Below are 24,982 nucleotides of genomic sequence, written 5' to 3' on the forward strand. Positions count from 1 at the left end.
CAGCTTTGATTTGCATTAACAGAGGCATAGCCTGCAAGTCACAGGAGGTGATTGTATTACTCTACTCAGCACTGGCTAGGCCACAGCTTGAGTATTGTGTCCAATTTGGGTCACCAACGCATAGGAAGGATGTAGAGAAACTGGAAAGGATCAGAAGCAAGAGACAAAGATGATCAAAAGGATGGAATACAAGACATATGAGCAAAGGCTGAAGAAACTGTGTATGTTGAGTTTGGAAAAGAGGAGATCGAGGGGGGATGTGACAGTGGTCTTCACGTACTTGAAAGGCTGCCATAAAAAGATGAAGAAAAGTTGTTCTCTTTTGCCACAGAGGGCAGGATAACAGCCAGTGGGTTCAAACTGCATTATATCAGATTTAGATGAAATCTAAGGAAAGCTTCCTAACTGTAAGAACAGGAGAACAATGGAACAAATGCCTCAGGAGGTCCTCAAAGCTCCTTTGCTTGAGGTTTTCCAAAGGAGGAAGGATAGTCATCTGTCTGGGATGGTTTACATGCAACAAATCCTGCATCTTGGCAGGGGGTTAGACTAGAAGGCCCTTGCAGTCCCTTCTCCCCCTATGGCTCAATGATTCTATCATGTAAAATCCTACTTTAGAGCAGATCTTAGTCAAACACAAGTTATGGAGCTCAATACAGGGGTAAATGGGTAAAATTTAGTGGCCTGTGTTATACAGGAATTCAGACTGGTTTTAAACCCTATGAATCTATCAATAAAAGAAGTAGATCAGGCATTTATATTTACTCTGTCTCATAACACATAAACAAGGGAACATTCAATTACATTTAAAGACTGAACATATAATACTGATAAAAGAAAATTGTTTATGTAATACATATTTGGCCTGTGGAACTCCTTGCCACAGACTTTATTGGAGCAAAGAGCTTAATGGAATGGATTGGCCATTCTAGGTGGTGCTAACGGCTACCTGATACCGTGAATTAGAAAATATCATTTTTAGTTGCTTATAAGTTTGCCAAACGTTAAGCATTTGGACTGAAATGACCCATGCTGGGTATCTGCTGCTGGCTGAATTGTTTTTTGAAAGTTTAATGCATACAGTTCAGCTGACTTCTTGAATGAAGCTAGGAGAAAATATGTCTTGCCCAGGTTGAAAAATTCTTATAATTGTTCCAGTGAGGAATCCTAGCACCTCCATGCTTTCCAGCAGGTAAAATGTTGGTAACAGCCCCCCGTTTACTGCCAGAGAACTGAAATGCAAGAGGAGGAGGTGACGGTGTCAGTGCATTAACACACAGCTGGCTTCTGAGGTCCTTACTCAGTTGTCATTCCAATGGGAGTTTTTCCTCAGTGAAGCCTGACCAAAGTACAGGCTATGGCCCCAGAATTTGGCCTTTTGTTATATATCTGCTAACACCTTTCCTCTTCAAGGATTCACTGTGCCACTGATATGCAGACACCTTGTGGCTGAAGGTCATCATCTGGGGGCAGAGCAAAGTGGGACATTTTGGCCCATGATATTGGAACAAACTCGTCTCCTGTGGCAAGGGTCCTGGGATATTTAATGGCTTTGCAGAGCGGAAAGCACCACAGACTTACTCTCTATCCCATCATAGAATCATAGAATATCAGGTTTGGAAGGGACCTCAGGAGGTCAGCTAGTCCAACCCCCTGCTCAAAGCAGGACCAATCCCCAACTAAATCATCCCATCCAGGGCTTTGTCAAGCCTGACCTTAAAAACCTCTAAGGAAGACTTTTACACCCATGTTGTCCTGGGTTTTTCAAGCAGGTGAGCTCGTCAGCAAGAGATGTGTACCTGTGAATTCTGAGATGGGAGTGTCTTCCCTGGGATTCCCCCTCAGGTAGCCGTGTCCCACACCTCTCTCACCCGAGCATCTGCAGCAGCATCCAATGCTGAGAGCCAACATAGGGGTGTGCACTGTTTATAATATAGCTCTGTCAAATCCCTGCAGGGTTCACTCAGCGTCTAGTGGAGAAGAGGCATCTGAATGTAAACAGGCTGGAGACTGGAGACTCTCTAGCCAATGTCTCTCTTTCCATATCTGCACTTCTGTGTTCTTTATCCAGCTTTATGAGTAAACAGTAATTAAGGGACCTCCCCAAAGGGAGATGAGAACTCTTGGGCTCTGTGCTGAGTTAGAGAGGAATTGGCTGTTCAGTGTATTTGTGTATATTTAAAAATTATAGTTGATTAGGAAGAAAACTAGGGATAATGCCTAGGTTTCCATAGGGTCTGATACCCTGTAAATGCCCAGGAGGGATGGGTAGATAGTAGACAGACATACCTGGAGGCAGATGAATGAGAGGAGACACAAGCAGTTTGTGCAGACATACAGGACTGTTGCTAATGGATGAGAGATCGGTAATTTTCATTAGTAACTATTGTCATACTGTGCAGGACCTTTTGTTGAAGGACCTTTAAAACACTCAGCAAAGGAGAGTCACTTTGAACATATCTCCATTATACAGAAGGTAAACTGAGGCATGGGGAGATGTGACTTGGCCAAGTCACATGGAGTTTGAGGGGCAGAATGACAGAAAGAACTTATGAGTCCTGACTTCCCTGCCATAACCACGGTCTCTCCGTCACATCAAGAGGGAAATGGATTCCCGCTCTGGTAGGGGCTGTTCTTTGCATGGGATGCAGCGGAAAGGATGGAAGAGGGAGCCTGAGCCTTCACCACCCTCTCAAGGTGAATCTGAGGTTTTCAGAACTAGCTGGAGGTTGTGCTCTTCCCGCTCCTGTGCAATGTGAACTCTGGGAGTCCACTTACGTACACTGCTGGATGGATGTGAGACTGATGAAATGCACAGCCTTGCCCTAGCTGTTAGGAGTATGTTCTGAGTCTTTAAAAGCAGAGCACATGTTCGGGGGAACTAGATTGGGGCTAGCGAGACTGGACCATTGAGTGGCGGCTGCACCAGACACACAGCTGGGAGCACATGGCTCTCCTTTAACATTTGGAAGGCTGCTTTAGTTCTAACCACTCCTCCTTCTCAGAGTGCAGACTGTGCCTCTTTATTATGCATGTGAGGTGGGTGGAGTCCCTGGCTCCACCCCTTCCAGCCGCACCCTCACCAGGGCCAGAGCCCCCAGACTCTCTACCCCCTCACAAACAGAGCCCGGTACAGAAACATGCTCACGAGCCTATAATTGCCAGTATCATCTCTGCAGCCCTTTTTAAAAATTGGTGTTGCATTTGCTATCCTGCAGTCATTTGGGAAAGAAGCTGATTTAAATGATAGGTTACAAACAACAGTTAGTACGCCTGTGTCATAAATATAAAGGGAAGGGTAACCACCTTTCTGTGTACAGTGCTATAAAATCCCTCCTGGCCAGAGGCAAAATCCTTTCACCTGTAAAGGGTTAAGAAGCTAAGCTAACCCCGCTGGCAACTGACTCAAAATGGCCAATGAGGGGATAAGATTCTTTCAAATCTGGAGGGGGGTGGAACAAAGGGTTCTGTCTGTCTCTGTGATTCTTTTGCTGGGAACAGATCAAGGATGCAAGCCCTCCAACTCCTGTAAAGTTAGTAAATAATGTAGCTAGGAAATGTGTTGGGTTCCCTTGATTTGGCTTGTGAAATTCGCTGTGCTGGAGGGAATTTATATTCCTGTTTTTGTGTCTTTTTGTAACTTAAGGTTTTGCCTAGAGGGATTCTCTGTGGTTTGAATCTGACTGCCTGTGAGATTATCTTCCATTCTGATCTTACAGAGTTTTTCTCTTATCTTTTTTTGTTCTTCCAATAAAGTTCTGATTTTTAAGAATCTGATTGGGTTTTGTGGGTGTTAAAAATTCAAGGCTGGTTTGTGCTCATCTTGTTTATTCTCAAGCCTCCCCCAGGAAAGGGGCTGTAAGGGCTTGGGGGGATATTTTGGAGAAATAGGAACTCCAAGTGGTCCTTCCCTGATTGGTTGTTAAATCACTTGGTAGTGGCAGTGTTTAACTAATCCAAGGGCAAAGACTTTGTGCCTTGGAGAAGTTTTAACCTAAGCTGGTAGAAATAAGCTTAGGGGGTCTGTCATGCGGGTCCCCACATTTGTACCCTAGAGTTCACAGTGGGGAAGGAACCCTGACAGGATCTAAAGTGGGTATACATCTGGAATCTCAAACTGTTCTATTATTTCATCTACCTTCTGCATCAGGTAAGCATCAAATTTCAATACCGTGTCAGTTTTTCAGAAATCAGTGCAGATAAGGGGTTGTGCTATCCTGCATCAGAACTGCTACAATGGGACTTCTCCACTCACTGTGGTATTTTAGCTACGTGTGCCCTGCTGGGGTGAGAACACAGCGGTAAAGGAATCAAACTGCTATTTCTGAATCTTTTGTTCTGGCTACAGTCCCTCCCCCATGCTTGTGTCACAGGTGCCTGGGGGCCTAATTTGGACTCCGGAGGGTATGAGTGTGATGTGTTGTCACCCCTGGGGTGCAGCCTGGGAGCCGTGGGAACTGCTGTGTACCTCTAATCACCCAGCTGGGCTGGCCCTTTTCTACCCTGCTTTGTTGGACATTCAGCCTCTCCAGGCCCTCTTATCTGCCAACACAACAGCAGATGGTGCCACACACCCAAACGGAGCTACCTGAGGGCTTACTTAAGCCACCCAAGTACAAACAGCAGACACCAGGTGTTAGAGGGCTTTCCCTTCACCCTGTCGCTTTCTTTGACTGAATATACTAAGATAAACACAAGTTGCTGTGGCTGAGGATGTGCATGGCTGTAATAATCAAGTGCGTGGCACTTGGTGGACTGGTGTGCAGGCATGCAGCTTAGAGGGAACACTGACCCCCACCCTGGTGGCCATGATCCTGTTTAGTAGTCCCTGGTGGCATGGTTTGTGCCCATGTTGTTTGATTGCAGAACGCTGTGTGTAGATTGCTCTCTCAGACACAAATCCCTGAAGTCTTCAAAGGTACCTGCTGTGAAGACTGTTAGTAGCAACATTTCCAGGCCTTGTCACACATCAGTCAGCTTTGGCTTCACATCATAGGAGACTTTTTGTATGAGTTGCGCAGTGTCAATGTGGGAATCTCTGCAACCAGAAACTTCTTGTGAGGGGATCCTCTGGGCCATCTGAAATCCCAGAATGGTGGGAAGAGCCCTCCGGGTGCTAACGGCCCAGGACTGAAATCTACTATTTGTGACAAAACAGGGGGAAACAGGAACAAGCATGTGAGTGAAAGGTTTAACCTTGGGAGCAGGATGGGGATACTCCTGGACTGTGCCAGCTGCACCAAATAAGGAGACCAAGGAGTCAGTAAAGGCTTCCGAGAGAACCACTGCCCAGGTGTGTAAGACAGCTCGGGAACCTCCTTATGGAGTGTCATCCTCCTGCATTGAACGATGGCTGTTTTGGCCAGTGCCACGAGGAGTCTGATGAGGTCTCGTGACTTCGTGTATAGTTATTGAGCACGTTATCACATGTTCACTGTGATGGTAATATCTGTGAGTGAAGACCGCAATGGCAATAGACGTTTTACTTGATCAAGGACTGGAAGGTTTAACCCTCCAACTTTCTTTCAAGAGGAACAGTCGCCAGGAGCATCTGTCCTATTCATTTTCCTTTCCTGCCTGCAGTGGCCCTGATATACCTCAGAAGTCTCAATTTTTTTTCCTCAAATTTAAAATGTGCAATGCTCTTGGTGTTTGGTTTTAAATATTCTCCTGTTAAAACTGCAACTAAGTTACAGTAGGGTGGTTCTTAAGAGTCCTCTGGAAAGTAACTAGCCTTCAATCAAAAGTAAAACTTGAAGTGTTGCCAATTCTCACGATTTTGTCATGAGTCTCATGATAATTATTGTTTTCCTTAAAGCCCCAGCTCCTGCAGTCACCTGGATATGTGACGATTTCAGCCTTCATTCTTAAAGAAAAATGACCATTTCTTGACTTTGTGGCTGTGGAGAAAGCTTCAAAAGGTGACCCCGGTGCACCCTCAAGGCTCAAAAAGCAGAAGGCAAATAAAAAGAACTCCAAATCTATTATTTTTACATAATCTCATTATTTTGGTAAGCCTGATTTTTGAACATTTGGGGTTGGCAATACTGTGAAAGTGATTTGAAAGTGTCAGTTTCACTTCTGTTTAAATCCAGTTTCTAGTCTATTATTTGTAGTGGGGTTATGGTATAAACTCACAGGGCCTTTCCCTAGCAGGATGTTTCCAAAAGTTAAATGATCTACTCCAAACTTGGTGAACTGCAAAAAGTGATAGAAAGTCATCTAGATTTTTCTACAATTGTTTCAATTGTTGCATTGAAGAGTTCATGACAAAGTCAGAATATGCATTGAAATTTTAAACCTAACCTGTGTCCCTTAAGTGACTTGACGCAAGATAACAGAAGCCTCCCCCCCATATCTGAAATGGAGTCCCTGACGGGGAACCATGGTGCCCCTGACCTGGAGGAAACTCCCTCAGTCATTGCTTTGCCAGGGCAGTCAGCTTGACCCCTCTAATCCCTCCCACTTCTGCCTGTCCCTTTAGGGGGCTGGCGAGCTTACTGGAGCTTGTGCTCGCCTTCAATATCTGTAACAATATATTATTTTAAGTGGGCTGACAAGACAGTCTGGTGGTGTGTGGGTACATGGACAGGGAGTGAGGACTGGCACATAGGCTGTGCCATGGCTGATGTACCACAGATGTGTGGTGTTCACGTGAACCATCCATGTGTTAACCTCCACCAATGGCCACGATGGCCACCACCTCATGAACCCACGAGTGGGATCCCAGATCATCTGTGGTGAGCTGACACTGGAGATGGGTGGTATCTGGCACCGAGGGGAGGGAGAGGTGTAAAGACCAGAGCCATGTGTGGCCGAGGACGGTGACACCTCACCACAGTGGTCCCATCACCATGGAGCTGCATTCCCAACACAGCCAGGCAGCCTGCTTGGCTGAGGTGGCCATTTTGGTGGGGGGAACTTGTGGCAGGGGATGGGCTTCTCCCAGTATTCAGGGCCAGTGGTAACAGCTCACACTGCCTTCTCTACAGCCATCATGAGCCACAACTCAGTCTGCCCGCAGCTGCCTCATTCAGGGCAGCCAGGTGAGCAGCCATATTTTCACGGCCAGCGACCAAGGCTTGCAGCGGGTGCTGGCACTCCAACGCACAGCCCATGGATGTGCCACGGTTCCACAGGGCACCAGATGATAGTGCAAGGTGGCTCTGGGCCTAGGGATGCAGCAGGATGACCTGGGGCATTGTCTGGGTGGCCACCCAAGGAGTTCCTCAGTGTCACTGGGGGGGGGGAGATTTCCCCTCAGAAACTGAACTGCCCTGGGTCATTGCCCAGAGCAGGGGTTAGGTGGGCCTTTGATGATCCAATAGGATCCCTTGTGTCTCCTCAGTGGGGTCAGGCTCTTAACCAGTCCCTGAGTAGGGGGCACATGTGTCATCACACAGGGGCTGCTGCCCAGGGCTGGATGTGACCCAGCTACTGAGGCCAGCTGGCTCAGCAGGCTCCAGTCCTGGTGGCCATATGGTGTCTGGCCATGGCCACATCATTGTGGGTGCCAGTTGCAGAGGGGATGGGATGCCATTGGCCATCGCTGCCCCTGGGCCTTTCCACCTCATTCTGGCTGAGTTCTGCTCCTATCCCTGGATAGTCCCTGTCATGGCTGCCACTTGCTATAGCTGCTCCACCCCCGTGGCTGTGGGGCTTCCAGCCCTCCTGGCATCCAGATAGTCCTTCCCCTCCTTCTTTGGTGGCAGCACAGCCAGGACTCATCCCTCTACCACAGGTCTGCCCCCACGGACCATGCACAGTTGGGCTGTCTATGCTTAGCCCCCCAGCTCTTGCCCTCTCTGTTTCTCTGGCACTCTTCCTATGAAGCCCTTCCTCTGGCTTGCCTCTGTAGATCAACCCCTCTCCAAGGTCTCTTCTGCTTATATAGGGTGGGTTTCTGCCCAGCGGCTCTCCCTCTTTCTTAGCAGAGAGCTTGGCCTAGTCTCCCCAGAGTGCTACCTGGCAGCTCACCCAGCCCTTGATTGTCTCTTCACTACTGACTGAGACACAGGCTAATATACTATAGTTATGGGATATGGCTGGCACCAGAGCCTTGGGTTGTCTATTCCATCACCTCCCTTAAAGGTCAGCTCTGCTTTGACAGAGGGCAGATCATACTGGGCTATGATCAGAAAGCGCCCAAGCTGGTTACGGGATAGCTGTGGCTGATGTTGCCCTGACATATGGTCTCCCGAGCCAGCTGCTACCGGCGAGGTTCTGATGTCATTTTGGTGTTGGATAATATAGCAGAAACAGCACCTGGTCAGTAACAAAAGCAGTGAGTTCTGGGGCTGTGGGAACTTGTGACTGAGACTGTCCACTATCGAGTTTTGTGCCCCAGAAGGTAGTCCGCCGATATTGTGATGTTGTGGGAATTGCTCCAGTTCCATAACTTCAGTGCTTCTGTACAGAAGGAGAGCGACCTGGCTCCTCCCTCTTGATTTATGTCATACATACGTGCTATGTTGCCTGTTAACTCATGTGAGTTCTCTTAGTCAGTGGGAGGAAACAGGCACAGGCATTCCTGAACACCCTGAGTTCAAGGAGTTTGATGTGGAGAGACACCACCATGGACAACCTTTTGCCCTGTGTTGTAAGATTGTTTAGATGTGGCCTCATCCTATGACAGATGCATTGGCCGTGAGAAGTGACATCAGGGAAGTTTGCAAAAAGGGATCCCTTGGAAACATTTGCTGGGTTTTTTCCCACCAGTCCAGAGAGTTCTTGGCCTTGGTGGGCAGTGCCTGAGTTTTGTGTAGTCTGTCTCTGTTTGGTCTGTAGATTGAGCTGAACCACATCTGGAGGCACTGCATGTGAAGCCTGGAATGAAGTATCAACAATGTGCCGGCCACCATATGCCCCAGGAGTTGGAGGCAGTGTCTGGCTGATATTTGAGGACTGTTTTGCATTGTCTTTATGAGCTTGGCCAAGCAGAGGAACCTGTACTGGGGCAGGAGTGCTTTGCTCTGTAACGAGTCGAGGTTGGTCGCGATGAACTTTAGCCTCTGTCCAGGGGTGAAGGTTGATTTTTGGATGCTGATCTGCAGACCCAGTTCTGTGAAGAAATCTGTTGCTGTCTGGGCTCAACCTGACAGGCCTTGTTGAAGGAGCAGGCTGTGAGGTGACAATCATCTAGGTAGGAGTAGATCATGATCCCCTGGGGCCATAAGTGAGTGGCCACTCCTGAGAGAACCTGGGTAAATACTCTTGGAGCCAAAGATAGCACAAAGGGGAGTGTTGTGTACTGGGAGTGGTCTTGTCTTAGGGTGAATCTGTGGGAGGTATAGAAATAGGCATCCTGAAGGTCAAGAGTTGACATCCCTTGCTGTTCCAATTCTGGAATAATCACTGCTAGAGTGACCATCTTGAATTGTTGAGCTTTGACAAACTTGAGTGCTTTGAGGCCTAGTATGGGTAACCAACCTCCCTTCTCCTTGGGTATTAGGAAATAGCGGGAGTAAAAACCTTTGCTGGGTAGATGTTGAGGTAAAAAAGGAATGAGCGCTTTAAGAGCCCAGTGTGTTAACTCATGAAACTCAGATCCCACTGATAACCAGAAGTCTGTGACTGGCATTTGTGAACATTTGTGCTGCAGTTCCTTGTTGCTTGATAGGGTGATAAGGCTTTCCTTTTCTTTTGAAGACAGCTTACCTGTGGGGTTTGGCCTAAAAGTGAATGGTTTCTTGATCCATTGATTACATTTGTCTTTGCCCGGTTCAGGACAGCATTCATGAAACTGCTCCCGCACACCCCTGAAGTGATGAAGAATTATGTCCTAGGAAATGCCAATGGGCAGACCACCACACTGTTGCACAGCACCCTCCAGTGTTGAGAAGACGCAGACAGATCCCAGCTGCACACCTGAAGGCCACAGTTCAAGTTTTCTATCCAGCTGTTAGCAATTAAACCATTTGCACCTCGTTTCGGAAGTGACCCATTCAAGGAGTTCAGTCGCTCCCACTCGTGTAGCAATTCTGTGACACTCTTTCAGTGTCCTTGTTGTCATAGGTGGCTGCATATTCCTCTTACCGGTAAGAAAAATACGGACTTCCTCCCGCAGTTCACAGAGACTTGTCAGCATCTTGCCCCAGGACGGCCAACAAACTTCTGCATGTAACAACCACTGTGTGAAGTTTGCTCCCACCTCTTCACAGAAAATGGCAAAAGCCCTCCGCCTCCACAATACAGCGTGAAACTGTGTCGTTAGAGAGTAGGGTCACATGTAGCTGTGATGCTGCTTCTCTCCTATCATCGCCGCGCACGTGTCCTGTGCAGCTGGAAGTAGCAGTTTCTCACCTGTGTTGTGTGGCTTACCAGCTTTGGCACTGTGCAAAGGCACACAGTCAGACGGCTCAGTAGCCGTCATCGGGTGGCTTGCTATGAGAGGCTGGCATAGCGTGCAGAGCCGCATCCTGCTGTTTGCCAGTACTTTGCCGCATACGAGACATGGAGGCCTCGGTGCATCGCTGGACTCGCTCCACATAAAGCCCAGTTTGAAATAAGCTTGATCATATTTTCCGCTTCTGTGTTTTCCTGGAGCATCTGCTGCTGCCCTCACTTCAGCATCTGTTGTAAACTTTTCTTCCTTTGTCACAAAATGATCCATTTCTCATGGAAGACATTTCTCACTGTGAGCACACTGCTGAAACTGGTTTAAAGTTTGTTTTTAAGTACTTAGGGGGGAAATCACACAACGGACATCTGACATTTCACAGCTGCTAAGAGACCCTGTGCGGGACTTTGTAGGGCCCTGAAGAGCAGTCCCATTCGGCTGCAGCTCCCGCTGTCAGCCCGGGCTTCCTTCTGTCACCACACACAGCTTGCGTCTCCCTTTACACATTCCCACACCTCCCATAGTTTGAGCACCGCTGCTCTAAACAGATCTGAATGAAAGCAACTTTCCAGGAAAAGCACAAAAAATGCCTGTGGAATGATTGGCCAGTTTTTTCAGTTCCTTCATACAGATCCTCGTCACTTGCAGAATTAACCGTAGTTGACTGAATGAAGCTAATTTTGTTTGGCTCTCTCTCTTTCTCTTGCAATGATTCTTGAATATTGAATTGGGGATCACCTATGCATTTCTCCTCTGATGTCTGCGCTGTGACTGTCACATGACTACTGCATGGGTTGCCATTGACAGATTTGAAGTATTTTTTCATTGTGCCTGCACCTTTCTTCATTGCACTCATTACCTCAGGTTTTGTTTCCTGTTTTGCACACCTGCCATCTTCTGGAGACATTTTGTTTCCTTCCAAGTTTCCTGAAATACCAAAAACCGCAAAGATCCATTACGTTGCAAGACATTTGTCACATGATGTCACATATTTGTGTTTTAAAAGATGTAAAGCCTGAACTCTTTGAATCTCAACTTCTACTGTCTTTAAAAAATGATCTGACCTCCCCCATAATTTCCCACAACTGTGAAAACTAAAAATGATTAAAAAAAATGCAAAAAATGCATAAAAACAAACAGTTGATATTAAACCACCAGTTATAAAAAAAACTAAAAACTGAATTCTCCCAAGCCTATTGATAAGCCACGAGAGCAGCAGGGTTGAAGCATCTGTGTGGGGGAGAAGGGCAGAGCCTGTCCCCACCAGAGTTATCTCCTAGTTTAAAGGCCTGAAACCTCGAGGTCACAATCCCACATTGTCCTCACACTAACAGCAGGAATGCCAATGCCTTCCAGAGAACGGATGAGGTTTGCAGGATATGGGATTAAATCAGAGATGGGAATAAAGGAAGGAGTTTCTTTATTCTCGATGCAGTATAGAAATGTGCCCAGCACTTTGCCCAACAGCGTAGCCAAGGCCTTGCCCTAGAATCTTCAGTATTCTGTTAAGTCGAACTGGTGGAAACAGCAACAGTTACACACAGAAAGCTTGAGGGTGGGGACAGGGATCGGGGATTGAAAGAGAGGGAGATGGGTTTCAGCAGGCTGTCACCACCTACTTAATGGTTAAGTGAACATAAAAACTCCAGAACCACTGTGTTGGGAACATCAGTGGGACAGGGCACAGCACAGGGAGTCAGTATTCTCCCCTACTCACTGTGGCCCCCATTCCCACTTCTGTTCAAATGTGGGGAGCACGTGGGGGAGCTGATCTCACACCCATTTATGTCCTGCGCTGACTTTGGGGAGGTAGCCCCTGGGACCAAGAGAGTGAAGCTTCTGAGTCAGGAGAGCAGAGAGGACCCTTACCTGCTGATAGTGGGGGGGATTTAAAGGCTCCCCCCCCAACAGCTTGAGTCATGCCCCCCTTCCCCACGCAGTGTCCTCCTTACCCTCAGTTCCCCCATGGGAAAGCAGCTGTTCTTCAACTCCCTCTCCCTGCGGAGCTAAAGCTGCAGCCGCTCCCTGCAGTTCCTGGCTATTTTGTGTGTGTTTGCCTCTCCCAGTTCCCGGCTCCAGTAAGTGCCTTGGGCAGGGGCAAAGGGGGGCTTGGCAGACAAATCCTGCAGGTACCATGCAGGGTTGGGGAGCCCAGCTTCCAAAGCCTGGCAGAAAACTGGGTGCGGTTATGTGACCTTGTGTGCCCCCCCATGTGTTACTTGTCTGCAGGTTAGGGATGGGAGCAGTCTGCAGCACCCCCGGTTACTGTGGTTATCACCTATACGGAGCCAAGTGTGCGCTTCCCTACCTGACGGCAGTGCCAGGGAAGAGCAAGCCCTTTCCTGGGCAAGTGTGGGGCTCTTAGGGGATGATAGTGCATGCAACCCCCCACCACAACCTAGATAGCAGGGAGGAGCCCAGGCCCCAGACAGGACACAGAGCTTCTGGCATGTGCACCCCTCCTCCTTCTCACCCCCACAAACCTCAACCGCCCATCCCAGACATCAGATCAGGACCCTCTTCCAGCCCAGCCCCATTCTAGGCATGCTTTCCAGGGAAGGGGGCCCCTGTCCCTGGAGAGTGGGGAGCCCTGGACACCCCTGCTCCCACTGCAAGAGTTACCTGGCTGAGTGCCTGCCTAGTCAAGCTGCTGCTTGGGTCCACTGGTGCATGTGTCTCACCTGGCTGGCTGCCTGCCTGCCTCCGTAAGCCCAGTGGCTCTTGGTCGGGAGGTCAGGTCATGCAGGAGAGATAAAACCATGTCCTCTTCAGTACGTCACTCTGGACCATCGCCTGGACCACCAATGTCAAAGCCTGGCCTGGGTTTGACCCTCCAGTCTCATCATGATCACTTAGGACAGGGGCTAGGGTGTCCCCACTCTGGGTCGTCTTTCTGCACCAGCCACTTCCCTGACCTGCTGATCACTGCATTACATTTAAACCACATAGAATTTGTTAAACAGCAGCTGTAAGAAAAACAAGGAAAAGTTAAGGGAAATAAGGAACCCACCTGTGGGCATGGGAAACATCAAAAACGGCTGTTTCTGGGATTTGAGGAAAGTTCACAGTCTGTTCCTCACATGTCCCAGGTCTCCCTCCCAGCCCTGGCTGTGCTGTGATGATACCATGGGAAAGACAACTGCTCTGGCAGCAGCCACACTCCCTGAGGGTCTAGGTGGCAGGATCCTTCTGCCAGCATCTGCCAGCCCATAGGGTTCATGTCCCTGCTTATGAGTCCAGCCTTCAAAGCACTCCTGCCTAGCAGAATCTCCCTGTGCTGGGTCCTCTGCCCATGGCCCCACTTTGATCTCCCCAGCTGCTTATTGAGCTCGGCTGCTGTGTTATATGTGGCATGGCCGGTGTCCGCTATCCTGGCTCTGTCCCCGCAGCTCCCTGCTGTAGCTCAGCCCTGACTCTCCATAGGACCAGCGGGTCTCCACTGCCCCAGCTCCTGGCTCTTGTTTGCTCCAGCCCCCAGCTCTGCCTCGGCCCTGCTGCTCTGCCTCCAGCCCAGCTCCGACTCTTCTGGGCTGCTTCTCTGGCCTGGGCTGCTTGCCAGATGTCGACTGCATTAAAGCCCAAAGTCACTTCAAAAAGAACCACAAAATAGTCCAATCTATTTATTAGAAAAAAAGGGTTTTTTTATTAACACATTGGTCTATACATCAAGTAACACATGAAAGATTTTGTTAGATAACTAGTAAAGATTTTTTTATTTTATTTTTTCAAAAGAAGCTACAAGCCCCAGCAGGAGTTCATCCACATTAGCGAAAAAGCGATGAGATGACAATCAAATTCACATTCAAAACCCCAATACAGGTACTTGTATCCTGTATGAGGGTTGGCAGATGTTTCAAACAAAAAATGGTGAATGAGCATGTTAAAAATAGCCCAAAAGGAGCCCAACACATATGTAGTGTAAAAACAAAAATAACATCATTATATTGTGTATGTCTAATTGTATTCAATGCTGGTAGTCAATGCCCATATTTTGTGTTGAATTAATTTGTTACTGTTAGTCTCTAAAAGGCAATATTTCATCCTCACTATCTACATCAGAAGTAGGATGCTTCTGCTGAGGGTCATACATCAGCCGTGACCAGTGCAATCATTTCTTTCATTCCTGTAAACTGTTCACAACAGATTTTTTCTCATTGCACATATGCCCTAAGAAGAAGAATATTTTCTAAAAGTTCCTCTTGCAGTTTTGTTTTTATCAAGTTAATCTGAGAAAACAGCCTTTCAACTGCAGAGTCGCTAAAAGATAGCGACAGCAAAGAAAGAGCAAACGAGCCAAGTTCACTAAAATCTTTGTCCTCAGTAACATCCATGTGTTTGACCCAACCCCAAACTGTTCAGTTTGGTTGTCCCGAGTATGAGGCCAGAGAACCATAGGCAAAACTCTCCACTGCTACTTCAACTGTCCAAGAACTCCACCAAACAATGGCAAAAAGTGGCTTCCTACGTGGCTTTGGGAAGAAGGATAAAGGAGATTGAGGCCGTGGAAGGAAAAGGCCTGGGTACAGACCGTCGAATGGTGGAAGTCAACGAATGGCTATGCAGGTGGTGTCGGAGAGAAGGCTTTGGATACTTTGACCATGGGATGGTGTTCCAAGAAGGAGGAGTGCTAGGCAGAGAAGGGCTCCACCTAACAAAGAGAGGGAAAAGCATCTTCGCAATCAGGCTGGCTAACCTAGTGAGGAGGGCTTTAAACTAGGTTCACTGGGGGAAGGAGACCAAAACCCTGAGGTAAGTGGGGAAGTGGGACAATAGGAGGAAGCACGAGCAGGAGCGTGTGAGACGGGAGGGCTCCTTCCTCATACTGAGAAAGAGGGGCGATCAGCGGGTTATCTCATGTGCCTATACACAAATGCACGAAGCCTGGGAAATAAGCAGGGAGAACTGGAGGTCCTGGCACAGTCAAGGAATTATGATGTTATTGGAATAACAGAGACTTGGTGGGATAACTGACATGACTGGAGTACTGTCATGGATGGATATAAGCTGTTCAGGAAAGACAGGCAGGGCAGAAAAGGTGGGGGAGTTGCACTGTATGTAAAGGAGCAGTACGACTGCTCAGAGCTCAAGTATGAAACTGCAGAAAAACCTGAGAGTCTCTGGATTAAGTTTAGAAGTGTGAGCAACAAGGGTGATGTTGTGGTGGGAGTCTACTATAGACCACCGGACCAGGGGGATGAGGTGGACGAGGCTTTCTTCCGGCAACTCGCAGAAGTTATGAGATCACAGGCCCTGGTTCTCATGGGAGACTTCAATCACCCTGGTATCTGCTGGGAGAGCAATACAGCGGTGCACAGACAATCCAGGAAGTTTTTGGAAAATGTAGGGGACAATTTCCTGGTGCAAGTGCTGGAGGAACCAACTAGGGGCAGAGCTCTTCTTGACGTGGTGCTCACAAACCGGGAAGAATTAGCAGGGGAAGCAAAAGTGGATGGGAACCTGGGAGGCAGTGACCATGAGATGGTCGAGTTCAGGATCCTGACACAAGGAAGAAAGGAGAGCAGCAGAATACGGACCCTGGACTTAGACTTAGACTCCCTCAGGGAATTGATGGGCAAGATCCCCTGGGAGAATAACATGAGGGGGAAAGGAGTCCAGGAGAGCTGGCTGTATTTTAAAGAATCCTTACTGAGGTTACAGGGACAAACCATCCTGATGTGTAGAAAGAATAGTAAATATGGCAGGCGACCAGCTTGGATTAACAGTGAAATCCTTGCTGATCTTAAACACAAAAGAGAAGCTTACAAGAAGTGGAAGATTGAACAAATGACCAGGGATAACTATAAAAAATATTGCTCGGGCATGCAGGAGTGAAATCAGGAAGGCAAATCCCACCTGGAGTTGCAGCTAGCAAGAAATGTTAAGAGTAACAAGAAGGGTTTATTCAGGTATGTTAGCAACAAGAAGAAAGTCAAGGAAAGTGTGGGCCCCTTCCTGAATGAGGGAGGCAACCTAGTGAGAGAGGATGTGGAAAAAGCTAATGTACTCAATGCTTTTTTTGTCTCTGTCTTCACAAACAAGGTAAGCTCTCAGACTGCTGCACTGGGCAGCACAGCATGGGGAGGAGGTGACCAGCCCTCTGTGGAGAAAGAAGTGGTTCGAGACTATTTAGAAAAGCTGGACGTGCACAAGTCCATGGGGCCGGACGAGTTGCATCCGAGAGTGCTAAAGGAGTTGGCGGATGTGATTGCAGAGCCATTGGCCATTATAATTGAAAACTCATGGCAATCCAGGGAAGTCCCGGATGACTGGAAAAAGGCTAATGTAGTGCCCATCTTTAAAAAAGGGAAGAAGGAGGATCCTGGAAACTACAGGCCAGTCAGCCTCACCTCAGTCCCTGGAAAAATCATGGAGCAGGTCCTCAAGGAATCAATTCTGAAGCACTTAGAGGAGAGGAAAGTGATCAGGAACAGTCAGCATGGATTCACCAAGGGCAAGTCATGCCTGACTAATCTAATTGCCTTCTATGACCAGATGACTAGTTCTATGGATGAAGGAAAAGCAGTGGACATGTTGTTCCTTGACTTTAGCAAAGCTTTTGACACTGTCTCCCACAGTATTCTTGCCAGCAAGTTAAAGAAGTATGGGCTGGATGAATGGACTATAAGGTGGATAGAAAGTTGGCTAGATTGTCGAGCTCAACGGGTAGTGATCAATGGCTCCATGTCTAGATGGCAGCCGGTATCAAGTGGAGTGCCCCAAGGGTCGGTCCTGGGGCCGGTTTTGTTTAATATCTTCATAAATAATCTGGAGGATGGTGTGGATTGCACCCTCAGCAACTTTGCAGATGATACTAAACTGGGAGGAGTGGTAGATACGCTGGAGGGTAGGGATAGGATACAGAGGGACCTTGACAAATTGGAAGATTGGGCCAAAAGAAATCTGATGAGGTACAACAAGGACAAGTGCAGAGTCCTGCACTTAGGACGGAAGAATCCAAAGCACCGCTACAGACTAGGGACCAAATGGCTAGGCAGCAGTTCTGCAGAAAAGGACCTAGGGGTGACAGTGGACGAGAAGCTGGATATGAGTCAACAGTGTGCCCTTGTTGCCAAGAAGGCCAATGGCATTTTGGGCTGTATAAGTAGGGGCATTGCCAGCAGATCGAGGGACGTGATCGTTCCCCTCTATTCAACATTGGTGAGGCCTCATCTGGAGTACTGTGTCCAGTTTTGGGCCCCACACTACAAGAAGGATGTGGAAAAATTGGAAAGAGTCCAGCGGAGGGCAACAAAAATGATTAGGGGACTGGAACACATGACTTATGAGGAGAGGCTGAGGGAACTGTGGATGTTTAGTCTACAGAAGAGAAGAATAAGGGGGGATTTGATAGCTGCTTTCAACTATCTGAAAGGGGGTTCCAAAGAGGATGGCTCTAGACTGTTCTCAGTGGTAGCAGATGACAGAACAAGGAGTAATGGTCTCAAGTTGCAGTGGGGGAGATTTAGGTTGGATATTAGGAAAAACTTTTTCACTAGGAGGGTGGTGAAACACTGGAATGCCTTACCTAGGGAGGTGGTGGAATCTCCTTCCTTAGAAGTTTTTCAGGTCAGGCTTGACAAAGCCCTGGCTGGGATGATTTAATTGGAGATCGGTCCTGCTTTGCACAGGGGGTTGGGCTAGATGACCTCCTGAGGTCCCTTCCAACCCTGATATTCTATGATTCTATGAAAAACGAGATCTCTACCAATCTATGTCTTGAAGGGCTGAGCATGGTAGAGTCACTTAACACTGCAAGCAGTTCAATCACCTGGATGTTAGGTGGTAATCCCTGTTTCACCTGTTTCACAAACTCCAAAATAAAATCTCAACACCAATTTTTGACTTCTTTGATGACGGGAAAAGTTAGTGTATATTTTGAAAGTTCCATTACTCTCACGAACAGGCACTAGTAGAACCTCTTCAATTCCGTCAGCAGATTTCCCATGTTACCACTTTCCTACAGAAACATTTGGTTTATCCTCCAGGCTCCCTGAAGGATTGGAAGTAGAAAAAGCAGGTAAATTTCATTCATTGGACCACTGCACATATGATAAAGAAGTTCAGCCTTGTACTTTCTTTCTTTGTCTTTGGTTATCTGAAAACGTAGCTTCAGTTCATCAGGCAGATCAAGAAAGCTGTTCACAGAGGGTCCCCCTTGCGTCAGAAAGCTGCAGTATCTTCCAGTTGTCTGGAAGTCACGGAAAGGCTGAGTGACATGGCATGCAGGGGTGGGCGCTGACAGTTGAGGTAGAAAGAGATCAGATGATGGCCAGAGAGAGGGATCTCAGCATTGGAGAGAGCAGTGCTTGGTGATGGAGTGATAAGACGCTAAGTGTGAGGAACATCTTATGCTGTGAATTTCCATAATGCTGAGCTCAGCCAAGCAGGGACACAGCACCCTTGATTAACAAGGAGGTATTCTTTCCCCCTCTTGCCACACAGGTTTAAAGTCAGTGGCCCCAGGCGATCACATTCTGCAAGGGTATTTGCCCACTTTGTCACGAAGCTCTTTGGTTTTGACCCCATAAATAATCGGGTTAAGCATGGGGGAAAGGAGGAAATAGAGGTTGGCCAAGATGATGTGAACATGGGGAGCGACGCCCTGACCGAACCGGTGTGTCAGAGTGGTGAAGAGGAAGGGAGTATAAGTCGTCAGCATCACACAGATGTGGGCTGTGCAGGTGTTGAGGGCTTTCTGGTGGGCTTCTTTCTGGGAGATTCTGAGGAAGGCCCTGATGATCAGACCGTAGGACAGGGCAATGAGCATCAGGTCTGACCCGATGACTACAAATGTTATCACCAAGCCGTGTGTCCTGTTGACTGTGGTGTCCCCACATGACATCTTTGACACAGCCATGTGCTCGCAGTACGTATGGGGGATAATGCGGTTGGCACAGAATGGCTGCCTGCTCAGGAGCAGAGGAATTGGCAGAATGAAGAGAACAGCTCTTATCAAACCAACTAGCCCTAGCTTAGCTATTCGTGCGTTGGTGAGGATGGTGGCATATCGCAGAGGGTTGCATATGGCAACATAGCGATCAAAGGCCATTGTCACGAGGATGGCTGAATGTGTCATAGAACTCGCATGAAGGAAGAATAATTGAGTGAGGCAGCCACCCACAGTAATGCCTTTCAAATTGAACCAAAATATACACAGTGCCTTTGGCATCACGGAGGTAGACATGGCGATGTCTGTGAGCGCCAGCATGCAGAGGAGAAGGAACATCGGCTTGTGCAGAGTCTGCTCTTTGCCTACCACGAAGAGAACCATTAAATTTCCCAACAGGCCAATAATGTAGAACACAAAGAACGGGATGGAAATCCAGATATGGGCAGCTTCCAGGCCAGGGATGCCCATTAGTATGAATGTGGAAGGGTCAGAGTGGGTGAGGTTGAAAGCTGCCATGAGGTGGTTGAAGTGTCAATCAGGCTCAGAAATGCTCAAGGTGTCTGTGAAGGGAGAGAAGCAGAGTGAGGGGGTTACATGCTTTATATCAAATAACACTTTAAATATTTTACAGTTATTAACAATCTAAAAATGGGGTTGAGCTGTGAAGTGGCAACATTTGCAGATGGCACCAGGTTATGTTGGTCAAAGTGAAGTCCAGAGGAGTCCTATGAGGGAGTGAACCAAGCCAGTGAATGGGAAGCATGATGGCAGATGAACTTCGCTGTCAAAGACTGCAACGTGTATGCCCATTGGAGGGGAAAACTTGAATTCCTCAAACAGCTTACAAGGTTCTAATTTAACTGTTTGCAAACAGGAGGGTGACATGGGCATCATGGTACACAGTTCTGTGAAACCCTGCTCACAGTGGAAGCCTGGACAGAAACTAAGCAAAACCTTGGAATGAATGAGGAGTGAGATGGGGAATCATAAAGAAAATACAATGCCATGAGATCAGCCCGTCAATGTTTCATGCTCCTCTGGGATCCTCTGTGTAGTACTGAGCACCCTTCTCACACAGGGTATTGGAGAATTAAAGTGGTTCATTGAAGAGCAATGAGAATGATCAAAGGCCAGTGTCTCATATGGTATTGTTACCTTAGAAAGGAAATGAATAAGAGGGGGTATAAGAAAAGTGCATAAATTACTGACTGGTGGACAGTAGATTGACAATGTGTTCTCCCTGACTCATAACACAAGATCAAGAAGACATTAATTCAAGCGGAAATGTGGCAAATTGAAATCAGATACAAACAAAATGCTTTCTTCCCTCACAGCCTAATTAGACTGAGGAACTCGTTGCCGCTAGAGGTAGTTGAGCCCATGAGGTAAGCATGTATCAGGAAAGGTTTGGACATTTCCATGGATAGTGAGACTATCCTGTAACAATTGTTACAGCTAAATAAATATTTTGGAAAGCCTATACTCCCATGTGTTTCAGGGGAAAAGGCAATCTCTGGCTGTTAGGCATTAGGGTGACACCCTCATGATGGTTTTCCTCCCATCCTCCTATGGCTGGGTTTCTTCCACCTGTTCTGGAGCACCTGAGGTGGCCACTGTAAGAGAGAGGACACTGCACTAGATGGACCATAGGTCTGATCCACGATGGAATTGCTATATTGGAAACGACCCAAGTTACCTTATGGAAAAAGACATTATCCTGCTGGGCTATGGTGAGACACTTTCTTGCAGGCATCCAGCTTTGTCTGAGACATAAGTTCCAGGTGTTAACTGACAAGTGAAAGCAGAGACATGTGTCAGCAACTCAGCTGCTAATCATTCTCATGCCTGAATATTGATAAAATTAGCAGTTGACACAAAAATTTGGGGTTTGTAAATAATGAAGAGGACAGGTCACTGACTCAGAGCAATCTGAATTGGTTGGTAAACTGGGTTGAAGCAGAAAATATGTGTTCTAATATAGCTGTATATCTGCACCTAGGAACAAAGAAGGTAGGCAATTCTAACACAATTGGGACTATCATGGGAAGTGCAATGAATCTGAACAAGATTTGGGGGCATGAAGGGGAAATGTGGCCAAAAGAGCCAATGTGATCCTGGGATGATAACCAGGGGGATCTCAAGGAGAGGTAGGGAAGTTATTTTACCTCTGTATTTGGCACTGGCGCGACTGCTGCTGGAATCCTGTGTCCAGTTCTGGTGCCCACTATTAAATATGGATGTTGATACATGGAAGAGGGTTCAGAGAAGAGTCACAAGAATTAGTAAAAGTTTGAAAAACCTGTCTTATTTTGATAGATTCAAGGAGCTCGATCTATTTAGTTTAACAAAGATGGCTAATGGGTGACTTGATAACAGTCTGTAAATACATACACAGGGAACAGATATTTAATAATATGCTTTTCAGGCTAGCATAAAGAGGTGTAACAGAATTCAATAGATGGAAGTTACGTAAATAACATTTAATAACAACAGTTGGAAACACCGAGGCTGCAGTTTTGTTGCTTGCCAGGGAAAAGATACCGTGAAACCCACCCAGATGCACTCGGGGCTAGGAAAAAGCCCAGCACTGGACCAACAATCACAAGGTAAAATTTAACTTCAGCATCCACAACCCCCAGCACTGCTTGCCTGTCCCTGTATACCCCTTGATTGCACTGACAACCCTCAGCACTGCCTGTTTCTCTGTATAAACCCCCTGCCTTCCTCCGCCCCCACAACTCCCAGCACTGCCTTGCTGCCTGTGTACATTCCACAACCCCCATCGCTGCCCGCCTGTCCATGTAACCCCCCCCCACCTACCCCACACCCAACAGTGCTGCCCGCCAGTCCATGTATTGCAGCGTGCTAGAAACCCAGACACACTTTCCTGGGGCTGCTTTTTCGTGTTGACAATTGCTGATGTTACCAGAAGGCTGTAGTGGGGTTGCTCACGGGAGAAGGGAGGGTCTGGAAGGGGGATGGTGTCTGTGACAATCTGCTACAGCGTAGTCCACTTCACATTACAGTCTGACACACATTCCTTCCCCAGACCATCCTCCTCCCATGAGCAACCCCACTACAGCTTTCGGGTAACATCAGCAATTGCCAACACGGAGAAGCAGCCTCAGGAAAGTATGTCCAGGTTTCTAACGGGCTGCAATACGTTAAAGTTTTGTGTCTTTTTGAGGAAGAGTTACTCATGCTGGCTCCACGCATTGTGATCTAGATACTGCGGATCATGCCGTCAAGGCTCCCCCACCCACCACCGCCTTCCCCCCTGACTCTCCCCACCCCACTGTGTGTTCCTGGACCTCCTGGTGAGTTTTCCAACATTGCCTGGTTTCCTCTAAGCCACAAACATGCTTTTATTTTTGCTGCCTTTTGGTGCTTCACATCCTCTCCAGACCCAGAGATGTGGAGTCATGGCAAGAGCATACCTCTTTCCCTCCCTGAAAAAAAAATGTTATCCTAATTGTTTTGAACTTTTAAGCCCGTGAATTTGCGATTTCAGGAACTCTCCTCTCAGTTCTTCTTTGGTCCAAACGAGCTCACCTGAATTTAGAAGCTGCAGGATGACTCCAGTTGAAGTCACTGGAGGCTTATGATTGCTGTAAATGACAACAGTGAACTTAGGGTGATCTCAATGGGGCCAAGGTTTTACCCTTAGTGTTTAACTTTTGGCTCCAGGTCCTTCTCCAGAAAGCGCTATTCTGAGACCAGTCACAAAAGACGCGGCTTTTAAAACACGGGGGCCCTGATTTTACTCTCAGGGAAGCCAATGTCAGTCTAGAGTGACCCAGTGAAGGCAGAATGTGAGAGCAGAATCTGGCCAGTGTGGGACCTGTTCTTGTAGCGAACCCCCTAGTAACACAAATACCCACTGCAGAGGCTTTGGCTATTCTACCTATAAGCACAGTGAAGTTACTGAACTGGAAAACTTGAGCGAACCAGAGGAAAAAAACACACAGCCCCCAGAAAGGACGCTACTGAGACAGATAGAAGGACACAGTAAGAGACAAGGAACTGATCTTAAAAACATAGATTTGTCTAAGCTATTTCCAGTACATTTGTAGTTCCAATTTTACCAGGTAAATCCCTTTGTGTTTCTCACAATACTAAACAGTTCAGGTCGCTGTCCTGGTGAATTCCTGCCCAGATGGTTCTTGACATGAACCCTGGGACTCTTCCTCAGCCCTCAGCACTATCTTCAATTCAGAAATAGGCAACTCACCAAAATCCTGCACAGCAGAGAGAGGAAATATCTTATGGTGACAGGAAGGCAGAGCCATGAGAATCAGCATATGAATCTCACATGTCTGACACTCGGTGTGCTGGACAGTGTCCTTTATGATTCCTTTGAACAGTCCCTGTGCACTCTCAGGTTGACTAGGACTCCCGGACAATTCCCTTGGCTTTGTGAGCAGCAGAAAGAACAGAAAATAGACCCAGGAGAACTTCAGCTTGAGAGCTTCCCCCGGGACTGAAGAAATGATTCACCAGTAGAAGGGGCTCAGATAGTCAGGGCAAACTGAGTCTTGCAGACTTTTCAGCCTAGCAGTTGACGATGGCTGTCTTTTCTGTGTGGAATGTGTTGCCATCTGCTCTATGCATGGGAATGCTGCCATGAGATACAGGACCAAAACCCATTTTCAACTGATCAGAGCAGCACAGCGCTGCATACGGCCCAAGCAGTTGTAATATCCAGTCCATCAGCCTCTTAAAAGTCACTGGCACAATGTGGAGGAAAAATGATGTGATCTTCAATTGATGCAAGCTGAAGGGCATGGAAAAGGCTTTCTCCTCCCAGGATTCTGGCATCAAAAGTATTTGCCAGTATCCCTTTGTGAGGTGTAAAGTGGATATTTATCTGGCAGCTCAAAATGTTCTGAGAGTTCATCTACTGGCTGCATCGGGAAGGCATCACATTTCAATACTCTGTTCATCTTTCAGAAGTTGATGCACAAATGGGTTGTGTTATCCTGCGTAAGCACTAGTACCATGGGACTTCTCTGCTCGCCGTGTGATTTCTTCACCACTCCCAGGACCAAAATGGAGTTCATCTCACATGGTATCTCACGTTTCATGAGGGAACAGCCATGGAGTTTGCCTGATTTGTTGCCCTGGGGCCATTTGGGTATGTTGGAATTTTAGGTAGGTGTGCCCTGCTGGGGTGAGAACACCGTGGTAAAGGAATCAAACAACTGCTACATCTGGATCTTTTGTCTGGGCTACAGTCCTTTCCCCATGCTTGTGTCACAGGTGACTAGGGGCCTAATTGGGGCTCTGGAGGGTAACCGTGTGATGGATTGTCACATGCAGGGTGCAGTCTGGAAGCTGTAGGAACTGCTGCATCCCTCTAACCACCTATCTGAGCTGGCCCTTTTTCACAAGGCTTCACTGGTGATTCAACCTCTCCAGGGCCTGTTATCACCCAACACAACAGCGGATGGCTCCACAGACCCAACTGAGCTACCCTATGGCTTACCTAAGCCACCCAAGTCCAAACAGCAGACACCTGTCAATTTCCCAGCTCCCTGGGTTCACACGGCCCACTGGAGTATAAACCCAAAATTATACCATCTTTCAATGCACAGGGATCTGTACAGCATAAGCTCATTAATAGAGTTCTCCCTCCCCTCGCTGTAAGAAGGGTATGCAACAAGCCTGCATTAACCAAGATGGGTTTTCCCCAGACACTTCACTCAAAGGCACACTGGTTTTGAGAAAGCAAAAAACAACTTTACAGAAAGTTA

The 24,982-nt window shown here is 47.5% G+C and overlaps 1 pseudogene; it reads right to left on the reverse strand.

The window, feature by feature from the left end:
- Positions 1–18,806: 18,806 nt before the first annotated feature.
- On the reverse strand, positions 18,807–21,478 carry LOC141978184 (olfactory receptor 52P1-like; annotated as a pseudogene).
- Positions 21,479–24,982: the final 3,504 nt, after the last annotated feature.

This window comes from Natator depressus, chromosome 1, assembly GCF_965152275.1.
Source record: "Natator depressus isolate rNatDep1 chromosome 1, rNatDep2.hap1, whole genome shotgun sequence".
NCBI classification, from domain to species: Eukaryota; Metazoa; Chordata; order Testudines; family Cheloniidae; genus Natator; species Natator depressus.